General features: G+C 39.5%; 1 protein-coding gene across 10 annotated transcripts in view; it reads left to right on the forward strand.

Annotated features, from left to right (window-relative positions):
• Positions 1–22,500, forward strand: part of ZNF536 (zinc finger protein 536) — a 344,840-nt gene that overhangs the window by 79,284 nt on the left and 243,056 nt on the right. The gene's annotated exons all lie outside the window — the stretch shown is intronic.

Genomic DNA, 22,500 nt, shown 5'->3' on the forward strand with positions numbered 1-22,500 from the left:
GCAAGTGATCTATGAATTAAAAATTCTTTAACAGTTCTGAAGAAGCTATTACAGTTTATTGTGTCAGTCACACCTGCCTGTTTAGTCTGCAGCCTCCCTGTGTGCTCATGCCACTGGCACAGGCCCTGGAAATGAGGTTGCTCAGAAGAGGCACGCGGGTGAGAAAAGGGCTGAGCAGCAAAACAAAGTCAGACAGGCTGAGTCTGGGTTTTGAAAATCTGAATTTTAAAAACATCCCAACTAAAGTTGGGAGCAGTGTGGCTTCAGGGCTCTTGTTCAGCCTGTTAACAGCCCAAATTTCATTAAATCCTCTCTCTAAGATTTAGCTTTTTACAAAGCCTGAAAGTGCATGCTGGGGTTGGATTACAGCCCATCTGTAGTAGTCTCTGCCATGAGATTTGTAAAGCTGTGATTTGCAAGGCCATGACTGGCAAATCTCTAAATTCTGACCTTAAAATCAGCACCACAGAGCTGAGGAGAATGTGCAGTCTCAGTCGATGCCACAGATAAATTCCACGCTGAAAATTTATCTGCATTTACTGTTGGGCTGCAGTGATCAGTGAGCTTCCTTTTATATTTTACTGTTGAGTTGCTGAAGGAGTGAACGGTTGAGATATAAAATGGTATGTGACCAGTGTGAATGTTCCATCGCAGCAGTGAGGCTCTAATGCTGCTCACCAGGGAAAGGAAAGATCATTTAGAGCTGTGGAAAGGACAGGTGTCCACTAATAAATGTGGGCTGTCCACCACTGAGAAATGGGTGGTTCTATTTGGATGAAGGCAGATGAGCAGAGGTGTGTTCATCAGCCAGTGCCTAGGGCAATGCTTCTCCAAAAATCTGGACCAAGAAGAATGTGATATATCTTGTGATGTAAAGCTTTTGGCAAAATGAGACTTGATCACATACCTGCTGTTGTAAATAATGTGAAAGAAAGAGACTGTATTACTGTTCAGCAATTTTCGTGCTTTGTGGACGGGGAATTTTGAACGTCAAGACTGGTGAGAATTGTGTATCATCAATGGAATACTTGCTCTGGCATTGTGGACAGAGGCTGGGAAAACAGCAGATGTTTGTGCCCATGTGTGAAAGCATGGTCCTCCTGACTCTGCGAGGGAGGTGGCAGTGCCTTGGGGCATGGTTTCTGTGAAGTCACATGCAAGTTTATCATCCTTTCTGAGAGTGGTGTACTGTGAGCTTCCTTAGTGGTTCAGCTGAACAGTTTGCTACAGAAACCCTTTTTGTTGCAGTAAAATACATATTGTTCTCACACTTTTCTAAAATTTGCAATCTCAATTTTGAGATGTTGCAATATAACATAGGGTCCAAACATATGATTAACAAAATGTGCTTTGCCTCTTTTTCTGTGATATGTAACAATGTGGGGTAATTTCTTAAGCGACAGTGAATATGCTTCATGTATTTTGATTTTATCACTTAGGATGGCCTCTTTTTTTTAGCCAAGCCCTAATTTGCAGAACAATTGAGGAGTCTAGGTGTAAGAATAACCTTATTTAAAATAAATAAAGTAAGTGTTCTAGGGAATCTGTAGGTAGACCAGTTGTTGGTTCTAGCTATTGACTGAACGGTGTTCGCATGGTCATATAGATGGCTTCCTGTGATTAACAGGCTAATGTGAATCATCTTTTAATATAAAATAACAAAAAATTCATGAACATTTTGTTCCTGAATTAACTCTGATTTGGTAGTTGTATTTATTAAAAAAAAAAAAAAGCAGTCTATAAGTAAAACACTTAACTCTGAAAAAAATTACCTTGTTCCTTAAAGTTGTGTTCCTGTGAAGTTGCATTGCTAAAGGTGTTTGAACATATGCATAACCTTAGAGTAAGACAAAAATGTAAAACATTTGCTTCAAAAGAGGATTCATACACTCTACAAAGACTCAGTAGAACTTAGATTTCAAAATCTTTGGCTTACTGATAAGAAATTCTCCAAGCACCCAGGTACCTTATGCTGGGTGACTGTCCTTGTAAGTCCAGGTAGTCCACATGTCCCTAGGACTAGCACCTCTTTCTGCTCACATCCAGAGCTTCCAGGTTTTGAGTAATGGACCTCAGGGCTGGATGCAGGATTCAGGAGCTCAGCCAGATGCATAATAGGTATTGCAAGACTCCGGTCTTAAATGAGTGCTGTACTGGATGTAGGTAATAGTGCTTTGTTTAATCAGGACTGTGGCACTCTAGGAAATTCTAGTGTGATCATATATGTAATTCATTTTTCTGCTCAGCATTTGTGAGTCCTGTATATTAGCCAATTGTGAAATATTTGGAAAACACATCATTGAAAGTAACATTTCACATTTGTATTTTCCCCTAAGTGTATTTAACTGTTAATGAAAGCCATGGGACTGAAAGCTGTTGAGACAGAAATCTTATTCAGGAGACTGGAGCTGTAGTGCTCTCTGACTCATTTGATCCTCCCATGTCTCCTTTGGGATTCAACCATTTTTAAAAGGAATTACAGATAGCAGTAGAAGAATAGCTTTGTCACTGACTATTCATTCCATGGTGCTTCAACATAGGGCACAGATTAGTGTAATTTATTGTGTTGAATTTTGTTTTCTGGACATCTGTTCAATATACTCAAACTCCTCCTGTATAAGACTCTGAGGAGCCATCATTTGGTAGCAGCTAGAAAACATTGGGCTAGATATTCACTGGTGACTTGGAGGTATAACTCTTTATGCATTGGATCGCCAGTGCCCTGAGCTATCCAACTGTCTGTGTCAAATAACCCCAATGTGCCTTGTGTCAAATATTACCGATGTCACTATTGACATTGTGTCAAAAAATGTCATACCTAATGTCTGTCACTGAAGAATGGTGGCAGAGTCACAATTTGACAAAAAACACTTAAGGACAGATAATGGAAGTAATGTGCATCTTTCTCATTCCCCTAAGAGGGAACCAAGTAAATTGTGAGTCTCTGTTCAGATTTTCTTATGCTGACCACATTTTGTGTTGTATATTTCTAGCTGCAGCGATTTTAGATTTGAACTTCTTAAAAATATTGGTAAACAGGGGAAGTTATTCAAAACAAGCTTCAAATGAGCCAAGCTAGCAGGCACAGCTGCAGCTGGTGTAGAGCAGCTCCATGTTAGTCCAAGGCAGGAGATGGCGTCAAATGTACAAATGCAGTGACACCAGAGACACTGGGCCATGAGAAGCAGAGTGGAGAAAACAGATTTGGTTACTCTCATTACACTTCCCTATATTGTCTATATTATATATATATATTATTTTAAAGTATTAAAGCTTTTTAAAATTTGAAACTCGTGATCACATGCTATGTGATAGTCATTGTTTTTGAGAGAAGGTGTTATTGTTACTTTCCTTAAACTTTTCTAAATGGCTGGATGAGGCTAATTCCTCTGCATCTTATAGTGTTTTAAAACTTTAAGGGTAGAATCTCTTGCCTGTGTGGATGTAGCCAAAAAAATACCTAAAGCTCTTTCCAAAGAGACACATTTTGAAGCTTTTTTGCTTATGGGAGTTATGGGATAATTTAAAATACCCTGATGCTGATTTGTAGATTAATTTTTTTTTTTTTTTTTTTTTTTTAGGATTTGAGTATTTTGTTTTTAGTTAGTAGCATCTCTTGAGTCTCTCTGGCTCATGGAATCAAGGTCTGTATCCCTTCAGAGGCAGCATCAGGGAGTTCTGCTGTTCTTGGATTGGACTGTGAGCAGCAGCATCTGGCAAGAGTTTGGCTTTGAGCAGACAACTTTAGTAATTCCAAAGTACTTCTGTTAAGTAGTAGTAGTAATAAAAATAAAATTATAGTGAACTGTAAAGCAACATTATACTCTGCTCCTAAGCAGTTTTCTCAAGCAGAGGCCTCATGTTGCCCTGAAAGCCTCTGGACTCGTGCAAGGAATGTCTGCTTGTGCTGTCCAGGCAGTTGGTGTGATTTGTTAGAGCCACGAGGTCAAAGCTTCCCAAGCAGTAGAGAAATGCTAAGAGACAGAGCTTGATGTATCCATCAGAAGGCTGACATGTTGTGAGCTGGTTTGGTATTGCAGAGCTTTTCAGGAAGGGAAGGAGTCGGATGCAGACAGTAAACATCCTAATGTCTGGGTCAACACACAGAATCAAACACTGCTGGGCTTCTCCGTGTGGGTACCTGCCCTGTGCCCTACCTGAGCTGGCTGCTGCTCAAAACCCCATTGCACTGGGACTGTGAATCACCTGGTGCTGGAGTCCTGTGTGGGTTCTTAGACACATAATTATTTTTTTTTAAAGTGCTCTGAATTTTGAATCCATACTAAAATTATGTTTCTGAAACGTATTTGCCTAAAACACAATAACAAATAGAAAATACAATGCTCTCAGATCATGAATAAAAGCTGGGCTGCAGTAGAAATACTCGGGAAGTTAACAAAAACACAGAGGCAAAGCATTTGCCTAATTATCAGCATAACTGGATGTAACAAACAAGGAATAAATCACTTTTTTGGCTTCATTATGTTAAATTTAAAGATCCAGTCTTGGGCATTTTACCTCTGAAATAAACAGTATTTTCAAGTTCAGTGCTGCCAACATTTCTCAAATAAGTGAAATGGCTCAGGTGATATTTAAGATGATTTTGTGTATGATGAATGGCTCATTTACCATCTTACATTTAAACTCAGAGCACATTGAAATGTGTTTGAAAGTCTGGATGAGTACATCTGGACTCACTGGCAGGTTGTCTTCAAAATAGCAAACAAGAATCTTCCAAAGTTTTTATAGGAACTTTTCTTAATCTAGATCCTGTCCCTGAAAGGCTCCTTCCCACTTACCACCCCTTCATTGCTTTGAGTGTCCCATGTTCCCTTATCACAAGAGGCACCATCTTTTAGGGCCTTAAAAATACGTTAATTTTCCATTAATTAGTAATATAGGAGCTTTTCCTGCTGTAGTCTTGGCCTCCAAAGTGAGAAGCAGAGAAAGTGAGAAGCTCAGCTCTTCCTCTGTAGATCTTGATTCCAATCTGAGCAGTGGGATGGAACTAAAATGAGAGAGGCTTCTTTTCATCCTTTAAAAATTCCAGATATTAAAAAGTTTTATTTTATTGGCTAAAATTGCTCAAGCTGTTCTTTTTGAATAAATAATATATACTTTGAGATTCCTGAACTCTTCTCCTTTTGACATTCATACGCAATGATGAAGTTGTAGGTTAAATGCTTTCTTCAATTAAAAAAGGGGAAAGAACAACAAAAGGGGGAACTCCAGCAGGAGTGGGTGAGTGAATGTGCTCTACCAGAATAACTGAGCCTGATGCTCAGGATATTCACTTATCTTGTGTGAAGCTAAATCCCTGATCTACCTTTTCAGAGCCAGGCATGAATGTAAGCCTTTCCCATTCAAGAGGAATTTCCTTATTTCATCCCCCTATAAGGTTCCTGTGGGTCCTTTGTTTTCCTTTTTATTTTTCTCCTGACCACTACTTTTATGAAATCCTGGTAATGCTGATTTGTTCTGTTCATTGCAGGGCTTTCTGCATCTGCCTACTCTCTGTAGCAAAGGCATGAATTCTGAATTTGTAGTAATTCTAAAAACATTAATTCCCATAAAAATAGTTAATAGCTGGACTTCATGTTTGACAAAACACTTAGCACAATCAAGTAAGATGGTTAAGTTTGTTTAATACACAGTTATAATAAGTTTCTATCAATTTAGTTTAAAATTATCTTCCTCCTATTTAGCAGTTTGCTAATGAGAATACCTGTATAACAGTAATACTTTAATGGTATTTACTAACATAAATATTTGCTTTCTAGAGGCAATGTTACACAAAATTCCTGAACTGCAGTCTAAGCAACTGCTGGAATGTTTGAGGTAAGAAACCTGACCTTTAGGGAGGATCAACATCAGGAAAACAGAGTTTCCACTGTTTGTGACTTGTGTCCATAGTGAAGGGGCTTGGAATGGCAGGAAGGTGACTGACACACACTGCTGAACCACAATGGAAAGTTCTTCTCTTTATAATGATATTGGTAAGAGAAAATATTTTGCATGAATTTCAGCATATCCTTGTACACTCAAAACAGGCAGTTTGTCAAGGTCCTTCTGTGACAGATAAGGGAAAATAAATAGAAAGAGACCTTCATTTATACTAAATGTTAGGAATTGCAAAACCTGTGTAGAAAAGAAGAATTTTGAGTCAGCTGCTGCTGAAGTTACATTAGCTGCAGCTTAAAGCAGAACAAAATAGTCGTCTTTGAGGCATCGTCTTTTCCACATAAATTCTGCTCCTTCTACCTCAAACTGTTTAGTTGCCAGCTATTATTGTCAAGTGCTTGCATTCAACATGCATCAAAACGTGGTGTGTCCATGTGGCTGCAGTTGATGCTCGAGTGACAGTCCTGGTGTGTGATCCGAGCAGCTCTGTCTGGGGGCACAGACACACAGCGACGGACACGTGGAAGGGCCAAGTTTCACCAGCCCTTTCTCCACGGAGGGGCTTGTCCAGGTGGTAGATGAATATACAGGAGCCTTCTAAAATAGCAACCTCCCACAGGTTTATTCTTGGAAGTGCAGGAGTTTGTCTGGTATATTCAGGTGAGTGTTGACATGAGACTGGGGCAGGAACAGTCAGCTGGTAACATTTTTTCCAGGGTGGTTACAGTTGAGATCTGGAATGGAGATGCACTTTATTTATGATGCCACTTCTCTTATTCTAATTATTTTTTTTTTTAGGGACTTCTTTGCAAAGGGTCTTCTCTTTCTTCTTTTTTTTCTTAGCAAAGTATTCCTGCTTAGCTTATTTATTTTTCAGCTTTAAAACATCAGCATTTTATAGATCTGAATTTCACAATGTGGGGATGATTGCTACGTACAATTTGCAAAATTGTGATTAACCAGCCCCTGTTTCGAGTCAGTTCTCCCTAATTCACAAAAGACTTCCAAGAATAGTCTGCACAAAATTCAGTGTGCAAATTGTAGGGCAGATTTTTAGAGGGCAGTTTAAAGAATGAAGTCCTAAGGGTTTTATCTATATTTATATCTCTTGTTAAACCAAACTCTTATGTAAATGTTACAATCTGTAAATAACAAGCTGAGCTGCTTTCTTAAAGGAAAGATTGCATCCACATTTTTTGAGATTTGGCAAAATTATTAACTTGCACAATAGACTAATATACAAGTATATTTGGAAGCAACCAACACTAGGCTGTGTCTTCATCTGTATTTTATGGATATTTAAAGGTTTAAGAATACATAGACCTTTCATTTTCCTGTAAAAATTGTCTCAAATTGAAAAACACTGCCCTTAGTGATGGCTTGAAAAAATGGAGATAGCTTTTGTATACTTTTACTTTTTATAGCCATTAATGTTGTAGTAAATCTTGTATTATTGTATACAGTCTAGATTATTCTTCATTCTTTTGCCTTTGGACAGGAAAGAAATTACTGGCTTCCATCAGTGTTATTGGCAATCCCCATATTCTGACATCTGTTCCTTTCTAAACATTTTACCAACCTTGATGAAATGTAGTTTAGTGTTAGAAGCTGACTTGAAGAAAAAATTGGATGATAAAAAAATAACATTGATTAAACACCAGAAGTAATTTACCAATGACTATCAATATTTTGATGGCCATTGCAGTTTATTGCAGAAAACCTAGACATCTTATAGTAATTTTAATCATATATAAATCTTTGAATTAAACTGAATAAATGAATTCTCATTTTTTAAACAGAAGGATGAGAGACTTATTTTACTCAATTTTAATCAAGCTCTTTGAGCCATAGTCCTGAGAATGTTTGGGGCATATTTTACAGATGCCATGCAATGGACAACTCCTCTGATTAAAAATCTCAATTAATATTTTTTAATACACAGTGGAGATATCATTTGTGATGTTGTCCTTTCCATGGAGCAACACTGGATCTGGATTTGCCCTCTCTAGACCAGGTGCTGGAGTAGAGGGCACTCCAAGGGGCCTCCAGCAAGAAGGGTGGTGGGCCTCTGGTAAACCACAGCTTTATTCACACCCCTCTTTATTAACTGGGCTTCATTAAAACAAAGCAGAGCAATAAAAAAAAGTGTGATTATTCCCTCTCAGGTGCCAAGCACAGAGCAATTATGGTGTGTCTTCCCCCACTCCGTAGGGGGGTGAGCTGCAAGAGGACCCTTGCAAGAGGTTGTTGAGGGCTGGGGCAAAAGCAGGGGTGAGTGTTTCATTTCCAAGGACTGGAACAAGTTAACTACACAAAGAAGGAGGTGGTATGAAAAACATCTTCTTGGGAAGGGAAGTATGTGGGAAATAAATTGAACACTGCAGAGTGCGTGTTCTGATATTGTGAAAGGTAGATGTACAGGAGGATGGGAAGGTGTGATTAGATATTTTCAGAAGCACTTAGCAACAGTGTCAGTGGAGCTGTTGAAATTCATGGGGTTTACTGTGGACCAGGAATGTTTGGGAGCAGAGTTTGGGCAATGCTGAGCTACAAGCCCCATGCCCTGTGTGTGGGTCCTCCCTGCAACGTTTTCAGTGAAGCTGTAACACTTCAGAAGAGTGAGGAAGGCACATTTCTCCAGCACTGTGTGTGTCTATGGACCATTGAGGACAAAATGAAATTGCAACTCTTGAAGGATTCACTTTGTTGCACCAAGATTTTCAAAGGTGGAATTACTTCTCTAGCAATAGGGTCCTAGAGGAGTTTTTGATTCCCTTCCCTTTGAGAGAAACTTGAACCCTCCATGGTTCAAGGTAGTTGCTAGGCTGTTTGAAGTGGAGGGGATTTGAGAGATTTGTTTTCTCTGTTTTACAGAATATTTTAATTTGAAGGAAATTTTTCCTAGCAAACCTCCTTTAGAAGCTTCACATTTATTATCAAAACAGTTTTCCTTTCATTTCTTAAAAGTCATGTATGGTAGGAGTAACTGAGTGGTCTAGGTTAAAGGGGCGTATAAACTGACAATTTTTGTATTCTAGTAGTCAGTGCTAACCATATAAAAAAATCACACATTTCAGCCAGAGACCTCTCAGCATGTTTTATAAATTCATTCAAAGATGAATGAATTCTCACTGTTCCTTGCTGAGGCTATTTAGTAGAGAAAACTAAACATTATAGACAAAATGTCACTTTTCAAAAGTGCATTGTTTTTCTTAAATCTGATTTTTTTCTTCCTGAAAACATGTTGGATTCAACTGTGCTTATATGTACTTACCAGGAGTGCAGTCTGGTGGTCAGGAGACTATCCTGGGTACTGGGCTGACCTGGGTTCTGATGCATGTCATTCCTAAGCCTGAGTGTCTCAGAATTTATATATAAAAACAAGAATAAAACAATTTCTGAACCAGACAAAGGAATGAGACTTGGCTCTCCTCTGCTGTAGTGTGTTCCTGTAACCACCAGGAGACGGACATCTTCACTCTGTCTTCTTCCAACAAACTAAAGTCAACATCTAAAAATTATTTTCATGCTACTGTACAAAACAAACCTTTCAAATCCATAAAAAAAATCTACTTCTCCACCCCCCCCCCCAAAAAAAAAAAAAAAAAAAAAAAAAGAAAAGAGAGATAAATTAGACATGAAAGAAAATTGTCATTGTGTGGTCACATTTAGTATCTCATTCAAGGATGGGGAAATTGAGAGGAAGACTCAGTTGTTTGCCCCGGTGTCCCACAGCTCAGCCAGCAGGAGCCTGACCACGGCCCCAGTGCCGACTACCCAGGGCCATGTTCAGGCAGTGGGTTCCTGCCCTCCCTGTCAGACACAGAATGCCTGGTGGCCTTCCCCTACCCTCTCCCAACCTCCCTTTAACGTATGGTTTCAAAGCTGTTGATGTTCACCTGCTCAGATAGGTGTACAAACTACTAGTAGGAGCTACATAAATATCTGACAGATGCACGCGTTCACCCTGGGATTAATGCATTCTGGACTCGGACCCGTCAGCATCACACCCCTTCACAAAGGCATTTTATTTTTTCACTTGCTCATGTGGTGTACACCTGTGACATGCTGGCAATGCACTTGCTTGCAGTGAGAGAGCCCCTCAGGTTCAAAGCTATCCTTCTATCTTTGTTCCTTTATGCGTGAACCTTTTGAGGTTTTCTCTTAGTGTTCAAAAGGCTTGAGTGTGGCATTACATCTTTAAAACCTCTTCTGACCCTTTTTTGAATATGCTGAATATAAAAGCAGAAACAAAGCAAGGAGAACTAGATAAATAGATGCAGGGAGACGTCATAAGGAAAAAAAATATAAGCTTGTGAGCTTGCCAATATTACTTCATGCTTTTATTGCAAACCTGTAAACTAACAATAGCCCACCACCTCACGCAGCTGGGTGTGTGAATTGAAGGTGTGCTGAATGTGTGGGCTTTCCAAACAGAGCACAATAACAGCAACACCTGTGCTAAACCACTTTGCACTGATTTTATTTTTTACAATATTCTCAGTCCTTCTCTTTTTAAAAGTCTGCATGGGGGGGAACACAGAGGACTTGTCAGATTTAGTTTCAGTTTTAGGACTTCTCTCTCAAGCTTTGATGGACCTGTTAGAAAATCATGTGGATTTACATGTATCAAATCAAATGTAGGACTGAGTCTTAAAACAGAGGACAGATTGTTCATCTTGTAGACCCACCTTTGCTGATGTACGTTGGCTTTGGCTAACAGGCTCCTTGCAGCTCAGTCCTAGTTTGCTTGGTTGGTTGGTTGATTTTTTTTTTTCTTTTAAGCAGCCAGTGTTTCAATAGCCAGTTACAGCAACAAAATGGTTAAGAAAAATACTAATAGTCTGTAAGTGTATATCTTAAGGCACATCACTTATTTAAAATTATTAATATTCAATAATTCATGGTTGTTTAATGAAATGACATATCAAATCAGAAAAAGTAGAACTGAGAAATTTCTATAACTTAATTCTCATCACTGCAGGACCACATAGTTACTATCACTGCTATTATTATTTGGTATTGTAGATTACGTTTAGTGTTATGTTTAATGTTAAATTTCAGGCATAAAAATCAGATGATTTTCAGTGCCAAAAATTTACCGTAACATTATGGGCTATGAATCTGAAAACTGTAAAGATGGGCATCATTCAGGTGAAATCTAAGCATGCCTTTTTGGTCACTTTGTCAGCAGTATAAATGGGTCCAAGGGTTGCTCAGAGGGCTAGTTAACCTTTTCTCCTTTAACAACAGCTGAATTTGAGGTTCTTTTTCACCTAAGTACCTACCAATTTATATCTGTAATTCCTATTAATTCTGAGTCACTCTTTCTTACACTGTTGTTACTTGAAATGGAAAATATTGGTTACAATCCAAGAGAAAAATTTATAGCCTGTCATTGTAGCCTTGTGCTACTTCAATATAATAATACAAATGCATTCCCTCTTTGTGATAAGTGTATTTTTCCTTTTACTTTCTCATGCGATGTTCAGACCCTTTCCAGTCTTACTTTGTCTCTGTGATCCCAGAGATTATAAACGCTCAAGGAGCCTTTAAAGATATTTGTTACCCTCTAAAGCAAGGGAAGCAGACTCTCTTGTTCTCTGTCACACTCGGGCTGAGGCTGCAGAAGGCAGTTTTCATCTTATATAGCTAAAAGTGGGGGCTTTTGGTACTTCCCTGTTAGGTCACCTTATAACCTTGTGGATATTTCCCCTACATTTTCAATGGGAAATAGAGCATTCTCCAATGTTAAAGAAGGTAGAAAAAGTTTTTCAGGCCCAATCAAGTTCCTGTTGATGTGTTTAGTGAGATGGAGATGGAGCTTAGGAACACAGAAGTGCTGCTTGTTTTAGAAGTGAGAAGGAGACCCACTGGACAAAATTTTCTTTCCAGTAATCAAGGGAAGATGGGAGTCTCGCAGCAGTAATACGGACTCCTCTAATTACCACTTCCAAGTTATTAGCATCTGGAGCCCTTTTTCCCTTTCCTATCTAGCAATTACAGAGTGGGATAGATTAGCATGTTGCAGAAGCTGTAGAGTGGACTAAGTTTCTCTCTGTCGGCACTTGGTTGGTTGCTGAAATTGATACTTTTAGCTGAAGTCCAGGCTTTTTACCTGCCCTGGAATCCCAGGCTGTTCTGTTCATAGATAATGCATATTCAAGGACCACAAAAATTATTTATTTACTTCTCTGCTCCCTGCCTCCACCAGAGAAAAAGAAACACATCTTAAAAAGCCAAAGAAAACCAGTAAGACACATGTTTTGCACATGAAGAATCACGTCTATAGTAAAATGGGATCCATATGTGTGTTTTGGATGTGAGCATCAATGCTCAGTTTAGCTTTGCCCACATGCCAGGGCGTATGCGCTGCTGCTGAAAACTCAGAATTTTCTTGCTAAATCACACACAAAATTTGAGCTTGAGGTTGCATTAATGTCATAAGTTCATAGTTTTCTGTTGTTTCTTTCCCCATGTATAGTGTCCTTTGTTTATAACTCAAATCCTCTCAAGATTAAACTTTAAAAAGACTCTGTGATTTAATGGACTTAGGATCAGATTCTAACCTCCAGCATGAAACAAGCCTGACTGTAGCACTCAATGGCAATAAAGGATTGTTTGCAGTTGTGAAGCAATGACCGCCAAACACTATTCAGAAAAAAGATGCTGGGATGAATTTTTGCATGGATGAAATATTCAGATGAATGTTAAAAAACTGCGTAACAAAAGACAGTGACATACAGAAAGGGTAAAAGAGAAATTACTATCATTCCAACACAGCACTGCACTAATTCTTTTCCCCACAACCATAAATACCTTCGCTTCAGGTTAGCATATTTCTTTATGTGAAGCCTTTTTCTGTCTTGTACATATGTCCTGCAGAAGGATCTGAACAGATCGAAAACTGTCCTGCTTGAAGGTGTTTGCAGTTTTAAAATGTATAAAGACAATTGACTTTTCAGTTCATCTTCCAAGTTTTGGACTTGTTTATGCATATACATTAATTTTATTCCTTCCCTTCACTTTCCTCCAAATAAGACCTATCTTGTAAGTTTAAGATCAGATTCTTGCTGCTGCTCAGGTACTTTGTGCTGCTCTGGTAGTGAAAACATCTGTGACTTCACTGGCCTCCGGAGGATTTGAAATACATTCTTTAGACAGTCCCTCGGCAAGTGGCAGCAGTAGCAACAGTATCCCACCCCGTTTTTCCCTCTGAGGATATACTTGTAGCAGGGGGAACAACCTGTGACTCTGCGATTAGTTCCTGGTCTGGTGAAACATGATGAACTGACTGGGGAGCAGTTCTGAAACTTGTTCTACTGTACGCCAAGTTGTTAGTGGGGAATCTGAAAATTATTTTGGAGACCAGTGCTATCACATCTCAGTTATTTTCAGGGAATAGGAAATGAGGTCCAGATTTTAAATATGGAAATAACCTTCCTGTTTCTGCCCAGAGTTTAGCTGTTTTGGGGGGCACTAAAGCCATGTAATATAAACAAAGCAAATTTGAAAGTAAGTAATGCTCCAAGGCAAAGGGGGTTGAGGAGGGGAGAGATGTCTTTGTGGCACTTATTTTCTTGATTCTCTATTCTTGTCATCATGGTCTTGATCCTGAAAGATATGGCAAGCTGCTTGCTACTAGCACTTTGTTATATAGTAACTTTTGAACCTTCCTACTGGGGTTAGGTGATCAATTACTTTATAAAGAAAAAAGGGTGTTTTTTCAAAAGCTGTGTTTTATTTTCATTTATAATTACCTCACATCAGCCTTCAATCTGGAATCTTGAATTGGCCACATATGTGCACTGACTTGCATGTAAAAGATCTGTGATAGCCGTCACATGATGCTTCCATACCATAATTATTCTCTGTATCAGGCTCTCAGTCCTTGAGAGATCTGGAAAATCTACAAGAAAGCCAGTTTGAGTGTACCTATGGGAGTCAGAACTCAGCTCAGGCTTTTATGTCATCAATAAATATGCTTTTTAAAAAAGGAAAGGAAGTGCCTTTAACTTCTTACTGTCTTTTCTTTGTGTTAGAGAGCAATTTCTTAAAACAGTAGACCCATAGAAGGAAAGCCATCAGCTGGAAATCTGGTCCATGCGAGTGCTTTCATGAGTCGTTTTCGCATCTCCCCCTAAATGTTCTTGTTAAGTTTTGTGGTTTAAGAATCATCTCTCAGATTCTTCTATGGAATGTATATTTGCCTCATCTGTTGCATAAGAAATCCATATGAAGATAAGAGGGTTTTGATTTTTCAGGGGGAAAATGGTTAAGCTGATTTTTACTGAGCTGCTATTGCTTGCTGAAAGTACATGTATAAAATACATAGAAATAGCTTCATTTCCTATCAGGTGACCTGAATATCTTATCTATAAATATGTTATTTCAGAAACATTTACATACTATTCATCTGTGAGTTGGGCTTTTAAAAACTTGTCATGACTTCGTAGGAAATCCATACTTCTTACGCACCTTAGGAAATAATTTTTGCAGCAACAGAGATCCCAGGGAGTTTTGTGGGACTGGGCAGTGTGTCAGGACTATAACTGTGAAATGCACTTGAAAATAAGGCTAAAGGAGATCAATACAGGTAACTTTTCACTTGGCCAAAAGAAAGTGAAAATGTTATGGGTGCTCAGCAGCGAGGCCTCCTGAGAGCCTCAGGTGAGAGTTCCTTTCATTCTGATGAGGATGTGCTGTCTCGCAATGGCATCGCAGATAGATTCACACAGATTTCCTTAGAAATACAAACACCAGTGCTTGCATGAACTCCTACATGAAACCTTGGTTTCATACCTTCCTATAGGTGGGAGCTGCCATACTGTGAACCCGCAGGACCCCTCTGGCAGGTCGCAGAATCCCACAGTTGTGCCGTGCAGCCCCGGTGCTGCGGAGGCCAGCCGGAGCCGTCGGAGGACGACATCAGCAAATCAGTGGCTAATAAAGACAGGCAGCAACAGCAGCAGCAGTGTTGGCCTTCTCCACAGCAGGGTACCACAGATGTTTCAGATAACAAAGTGAGCTTCGCTGACAGAACATGTGTGTAATATATAAAATAATGGGAACCGAAAGAGGGGGGGAAAAAAAGGCCACTCCAATCCACCCATGTAAAAATGTTTTTTATTTATAAGTGAGCAGCTGAATACGAATGTTATCTGCTTCCACAGAAGTAAAAAATAGCAGGCTGATGTGGATGAGAGACTTCACATGGTTTCTAGCAAAATAGACTGTGCACTGAAATCTTTTTCTTGTCCCTAGGGTGGGTCTGGACCTACAGCTGGGGCAAATCCATGCAACTTTATTTTCTAGCAATTATAATTTTACCTCTTCTGATGATATGTCTGTGCTGTGGTTGGAGGGGGATTGTGGCCATGTTCCTGTGTAACACTGTGGGATGCTGGACAGTTTTTGGACAGGACAAGGTTTAGCAAATAGTTGCTACACTGAGGAGTTTTGCAGGGTGGACCTGGAATATACAGTGATGATCCACAACTACCTGGAAAAAAACCCCATGAGCAGCTCTCAAGTAAGCTAAGTAGCTGTGAACTGGAAGAATTACAGTAGAAATCCCTGGTTTTGTGATGTAATAGGCTTACCCTCTACTGTTCAAGTGTCCCAAAGTAATAAGATCAACCTCATAGTTGAGGAATCCTTGGGTGAAGGAGACTTTCACAGTTCTTTTCTGCCCCGGTCCCAAGGGCATGAACAAGGAGCATGAATGGGGCACCCTAGAAATTGCCACGTCACCCAGTGCCACAGGTATCTGGCGAGTGGTACCACCATGTAAGGGCCCCATAATGATTCTGTGCGTGGCCTGCTGAGTAAAGGTCTGCAAACAGGCCAGAAGATAACCTGGAATGCCTGCTCATGCCCCTCCATGTGTCCTTTCTGTGTCTGTGCCTCACAGCCAGCGCTCAAACACCGCGAGCGAGAGCTGCCTGGGGGTGTGTGACTTGTTAGCCTGCTTTTGAGGAGTGAGAGACAGTGGGATTCAGCAGGATGGAACAGGAAGCTCCTATTAGAGGCTAGTAAATGTTTCCTTGTAAAATGGGGAGATGCTTATGTGAGTCCAGATATAAAGTGAAAGTAAGACAGCCCTCAGAGGGATTACTGAGGTAATAAATGTACTTACTAGGGCAGTGTGTGCCAGAGCAAGACAGAAATGGGCTAAGACCAGAAGAGAATTAGAACCTCAAGTGCAAGCTGAAGCTCAGTGGTCAGATGAAATTCAACCCTTTCCTCTGAGAAAAGAGTATCTGCCCTGACTTATCTGGGATTGGCATGGCCAATGAGAAGAACAACAGTGTAGGATTTCTGCTATGTGTCCTGCTTTAAGCAGTAAGACATGAACACAGAGTATGGTAACCAGCTGAAAGAGGATTTGGCTCTCAGCATATGCATATTTTATGTACAGAATGTGCTGTTGCAACTCCAGCACCTCAACGGGTCAGAGTCTGTTTGTGTGTCAGATTATTGCAGCATGTGGCTCGACATCGCAGGGTGGCTAAAATCCTCTGAGACTGCCTGTGGGATCTGTGGTTTGGCCCAGCACAATGCTCCTCTGCATGTGCAGAATAGAGTCATCTAAACTGTGAGAGGTGAGGGCATGCAACCACTCACAGTAAAATCAACATGAAATCAGAGGTGCATGATCTACAGTAGATGTTTCTGTGGCTGAAATGTAGCTATGGGTTAGGCAAATTGCTCCAAAAATCCTGTGGCTATGTATGTATTATGGTCACTTTATCAAGATTTATTATTTTAGTGTTTCTCCAAAGACAGGTGTGTAAAAGCAGGACTTGTATAATGTTTTCCTTAAATGAAGAAAGTAAAAAAAATCCTGATTTTTTTTTAAAAATTAAAGTATTTTTTTTTTCTCCTCTGAGCAACATCTTACAATTGAGATCCACCTTGAACATGCCAAGGTCAGAATTCAAGACACAGAATATGCTCATGAAGCTGCCCAACAAGATACCTTTATTCAGCCAAATTGGAAAACTTGTGTGTAACTCAAAAGATCAGAATAGAGTCCTTATTGAGCAAGGTTAGGAGGGATAGAAGCAATCGGCTTATATAGAGTATTTTTACTTCATAGGAATGTGGTTCTGATTGCTGAAAATGTATCCTTTGCTGAAGTACAAGCATAATCCTATGCCTTCTTTGCCCTTTGAGTAAAAGTATGCTTAATAGCAATTTCAGGGGAAAAAAAAAAATCTATTTAAAGCCTGTTGAGCGGAATATCCACTTATAGAGGGAAGCTATAAGTGAATAATGTTAGTAGAGTTCTGTTTTGTAAAATGCATAGGACAACTAATAGAATCAAGCTCCTGTAACAGTGAATGATTGAATTACATTTAAAAGAGTACCTAATTTATGACCTTTAAGGATAGTTTTAGAGCTGTCTGTTTTTGTAAATCCTAGAGCACCTTCATACAAAAGTTTTTAGAAATCTCATCTGTCACTTTATGTTGTGGTCAGAGGAACTTTTGTGCTATTGTATGTCAGTAGTTCCATTAAAACGTTTAAGTAGGCTAATTACTGAAAAAAATGCATTCTGGAGAAAATTATTATACCTGTTTATTAGTGTAGGAGAAGTTCTTAATCTGGGAGTAAATTTTGAACAGTAGCAATGAACAATGACCTCACCAGGACCTCCTCAGAAAAAGAAATTAAGCCCTTAAATACTAATTATTGAGTGTTTTCCCCTCAAAACAGGAGATTTTTAAAAAGTAGAAATTTGTGCATAATTTCCACCAATCACTGGCATGTTATGTAGAGGAACATGAAGTTTTATACTCCTATCATTTTTTTTCCTCACATTCATTTTTACAGTATGTGTTTTTTTTATTGCTGTGAAACTCTGATTCAGTGTTATCATGTGCAAAGGAAACCCTCAAATTTACTGCATGCTTCATTAAAACTGTTTGTACTTTTATCAGTTTTAAAGAGGCTGCTCTTGCAGTCATTTGATGCTGTTTTTGCCTTGCACTGTTGAGGAAAGTCAAGTGAATTTGAGAGCCCTTCCATGTAGCACTGGAATTTCTACAGACACTCTGTGTGGGAATACCCTTCCATAACGCTCTGTTAGGTTTTACGTCATTCCTTAAAACGTTCTACAATTTTGTTAGCTTTTGTGCTGCAGGGTTCTGCCTGCTGTGGTGCCATTGATTGCTCATCCTAAAAGAAGGCAGAGAACAAAGGTGGAATAAGCTGCTAATCTTCTGGATCAGCCAGATGTTATTCAGTGGTATATGGAAATTTAAGGCACCGATCCTTAGGGAAAAGAGGTGCAGGAGAGGGGCTGTGAGGCTGCCAGAAGCAGTCACTTCCTTGTGGCACCCCGGTTGCCTGAGCGCTGGTGCGTCATGCTGCCTTAAATGTGGCTTTTGCCTGCTGGGTGCAATGGAGCCCTCTGTGGAGCATCACATTTCCAGAGAGCTACAAATGGAATCGGCTACTTTAAGAATGTGATAATTTGATTTTTTTTTTTTTTTGAAGATCAGTTTAGCAAGGCAGACCCTAGCACTTTATAGGTCTTGCTTGTTTGCTATGAAAGCTCTGGCTGTAGCTCTGTCTGAGTTCCTGTTGAGGTAATCTCAAAATTCTGCAGAATCAGAGCCAAAAGGGCTGGACTGCATGTGTATAGCTAAAGAACAGACTAGAAAAAGACTGTGAAATTTCTGTGGCTGATCATACTTATGGTTCTGTCGTTTACAATATAAAGTAAAAAATATATTGTTTTATACAGAAGCTCCATTATAGGTCAGGCCTTTTCTTAACCAGCCACTTGAGAGTGGCCCCACTTGACTCCCAATACAATTTACTCTGACCATTAGTCAAGGACTGTTTCTGCTCTGTCTGTGGTGTTCCCAGCTCCATATGGTGGTAGCTTAAGGCTGATCTAAGAGTAAACAAGAATTGTGCAGGGTTTTGGTCACACAAAGGTGTGGGACTCGGTCTATAAATTAAAAAGAGTTTAAATGCAGGGGGAATAGTCTATTTCACACCAAATATGCCAGGAACCAGAGGTTAGGTTTCACCCCTTTTTGTCATGCTTGTTGGTTCATTATTGCAAAGTAAAACTTTTTTTTGGAGAGATTTTTTGTTATCTTTTTGCTGCTTTTCTGAAAATGAAGTTCCTGCGCTATGTTCAGTATTCACAACAAGGAGATATGCTGGCTTTGCCCCAAACTGCTGACAGTCTTGATACTTTTACAGTGAACATCTCTGGAGCACTGAGGAAGATTTTTGGAGGATGAGAAGGAATGTCAGGCTAAAGTACCGTAAATAATTTATAGACCTCAGATAATTGTCCTGTGACAGCTCCCAGTGCTTCCAGTTTCTTCCTACCACCCCTGTTTTCAGCTATCAGTTATAGAATCTTGACTTAATATTGCTAATTGCATAGTAAACAGAACAATATTGTTTGCCCCAAGACAGATTACCATTTCTCATTACAGAATTCACATAGACCACGAATCATTGATACCATCTCCACCAGTTATAATAAAGTTTATCTTCAATCTGATAAAAAGCATGTACTGAATAATAACTGTTGCTCTTATTGTAAGTGGTTTAAAAACATGCTTTTTTAAAAGCTGTGTAGTTCACTGAAGTTGCAATTCTGCATTTGCCCTGGCCAAGAGAGGTGAGAGTTGGGGACAAAAATGGTCAGATTTCCAAGCATGACTCTGTGGGTGCAGCATGTGTGGTGGCACTTGACAGCTGATGAACTTCTTACTGTTATCACAGTCAACTAAACACAGACAGTCCCACTTTCCCTGCATTTATCTGTATTTGTACTTGAACCCATTGCTCACTGCATTATGGATTTGCATCTTTAGCTTATTCATAGAGAATTAAAGTGCAGTGGATTCTGTAAGAAGGTTTATCTCTTCAGTTCAAACTGTAGAGCTCCTTGATGGTCTGCAGGTTTCTGACTCAGTCCCAAGAAGAGCACTTGCACCTGCAGCAGTGCAAGGACAGGCACTAAATCCTTATGGAAAACTGCCTGAAAAAACAAGTTCATTTTACTTATCTCCCACCACTGCTTATGCACACTCATAGATGAAGAAGAAATAATTTAGTACGACACAAACAACACAAAATCCATAAAGGGAATACAGAGGCAGAAGTATGGATATTGCAGTACTTTTCAGTTTTTTTGCAGAGGTGGAAATCTTCCAGTTGTGCATTTCAATCTGCCCAGGAGAAATTAGATACTCCTTGGGGAGGCTAATCTTTTAGCCCTATATGTTTTTATATCCTATATGCTGAGATGGAACCATTTGCATCATTGTGTGTCATTTTGTAAAAGATTGGCCCAAATGCTAGCTGTCACAGCTGAATTTTGCATTTTGCTACCTCTTTTCACTGCGATGAGGCTCAGCCAGCAGGTTTGGCTCTAAGCACAAACTTCCTCAAAGCCTAGCTCTGCTCCTGAACCAGGGAAGTGCTAGTTTGGTGAGAAGGCCTAAAATCTGGAACCAGTTTTCAAGTTCAGTGATTTCATAAGACAACTCAAAATATTGTGCAAGTCCATCAGGGTTTGGGTTGGGGTGTGTGAAGTTGTGATTGAATCAGGTTCTAGTGTAATTCTGTGGGGAAGCAGGGATTCAGAAGGATTCTTCCAGAGTTGAACCCCAAACTCATTAAAATATTACAATAAAGTAATTAATGCACATGGCCACTAGACACTCTTAAAATGTAAATTTCACAGCTGTAAGAAATTAGATTTGTTTAAAAATAACAGAAGGCTCAAGTACAAATTATGGAGTAAAAGCCTATAAAATTTCAAACTTGGTTTTAAGGCACAGGCTTTTTTTTTTTTACTAGCTCATTTACTTCAGCACTAGTGTTCAGAAACTGAATTCCTTGTCTGCCTTTTGCCTCTGAAGCTGTAGTTAGGTACCAGTGCAGAACTGATTAGGTTGGAAAGTTTTCTTATCAGAACGTTGGACTTGGAGAACAAGGCAAAATTTGCAAGGAGCCTGTGGCCCCTCTGAAGCCCATCTTGTGTTCAGGAGGTGCAGGCACAGGGTTCCCTGAATCCCCAGGTGAGTTCTTAGCACAGCTGGGAGGACAGGTAGGAACAGTTGTTGGAAATGGTGGGTTTTCACTGCACACGTTTTGGCTGGCATGGGCAGAACTCGACCTCTAAGAACTACTCAAATTGGTCAATGCCCTCAAATCCTGCTGTGCCACAGAGGCCAAGAAAGTTAAAGTTGCATCAAGGTTAGAGAAGCAATGGAGCCAACTGGATTTTTCAAGGGATGTAACGTGTCTTTTCAGTGCAGAGGCCTTATTCCAGATTCTCCAGCACTTTCTCACCCGCTGGTGTTTACAAACATGGGCCTGACTATAATGCAAGAAAAGACTTTGGCTAGCAAATGTTCAGCAGTGTATTTTAGTGTGTTTACATTTGAAGCAATGCTGAAATACAGGGCTCCACCATGGCCTCTTGGCACACCAGCTCCAGCAGAGTACTGAAATGGTTGAAGGAAGGAATTCCAGTCAGAATATGTTCCAGATGAATCCTGTTGGAGTTCCATTTCTAAATGTATGCTATGTGCCTAACTATTAAAAAGTTCAGATTATGACCCCTCTAATGTTATTTTAATGCTAGTTTTTAAAATGTAATTATAAATCAAATTGCATTTGAGATATGAAGCTGACAGTAGTGAACTGAAACACTCTAAGATCTGCTTTAAAAATAACCCCTCTCAAACTTTATTACTGGTTTCAGAAAGAGAAGTGCAAGTGGACTGGCTAGATTCATCCATGCTGTTCTTGTCAGCAGACAGGACAACTCGCTAAGTGCCAGTTGTGTTCTGGTTTACAGAGACAGCACGGGAGCTTTTATCTTTATCTAGAGATTGCACTTCCAACGTTTGAGTATCTCTCTTGGAGCTTAAGCAGAAGACACAAGCTCACTTAAACTGTGTTTCCTCCTTTCTTTTCTCATTCTTTACCATTATGAATTTCTCTGGAGATTAAGACTTCTAAAACCTGCACAGTAACAAAAAAGTTGAGAAAAGCAGGAGTTTATTTGGCAAGTGCAAAATTCTGGGGCAATGCAAAGCAATCACAGGGAAGAAATGCATTTAGTGACTGTTGTGCTGGTCAATGGTATCTGTATGAACGTATTTGAAAAAAAGGGCTGGAAACAATACCAGAAGGACAGAGTTGAGAGAATGCAAGCATTCAGCAGGGTTGAAATGTTCTGTTCAAATAATGGCTATAATGATTTTGGTAACTTCATATTTCTTTTTCCCCCCTTTTAGTAAATGTAAATGTTTGCATTAGATACTCCTGTAACTTGCCTAAAAATTAACTAATCCACAAAGACAGTGCATTAGAAACTATAGGCTTTGAATTTCCATTTATATAGGTGTAGTTTAAGGGGGAGGAAAGGAGGGAAGAATAACTGAGTAGGTAGATCTGAACAAATAAGTCATAGTGACTCCTTAGGTACATTTTGGATTTTTCTTTTCTTGTGAATGTGGAAAGTATTTATTCAGTAGTTGCTTACAGAACTCTTCAGTGAATAATGCATTTTAAAAATCTTTCTTCGTAGTTTTTTCTTTAGATTAT

This window comes from Corvus moneduloides, chromosome 12 (assembly GCF_009650955.1).
Source record: "Corvus moneduloides isolate bCorMon1 chromosome 12, bCorMon1.pri, whole genome shotgun sequence".
NCBI classification, from domain to species: Eukaryota; Metazoa; Chordata; class Aves; order Passeriformes; family Corvidae; genus Corvus; species Corvus moneduloides.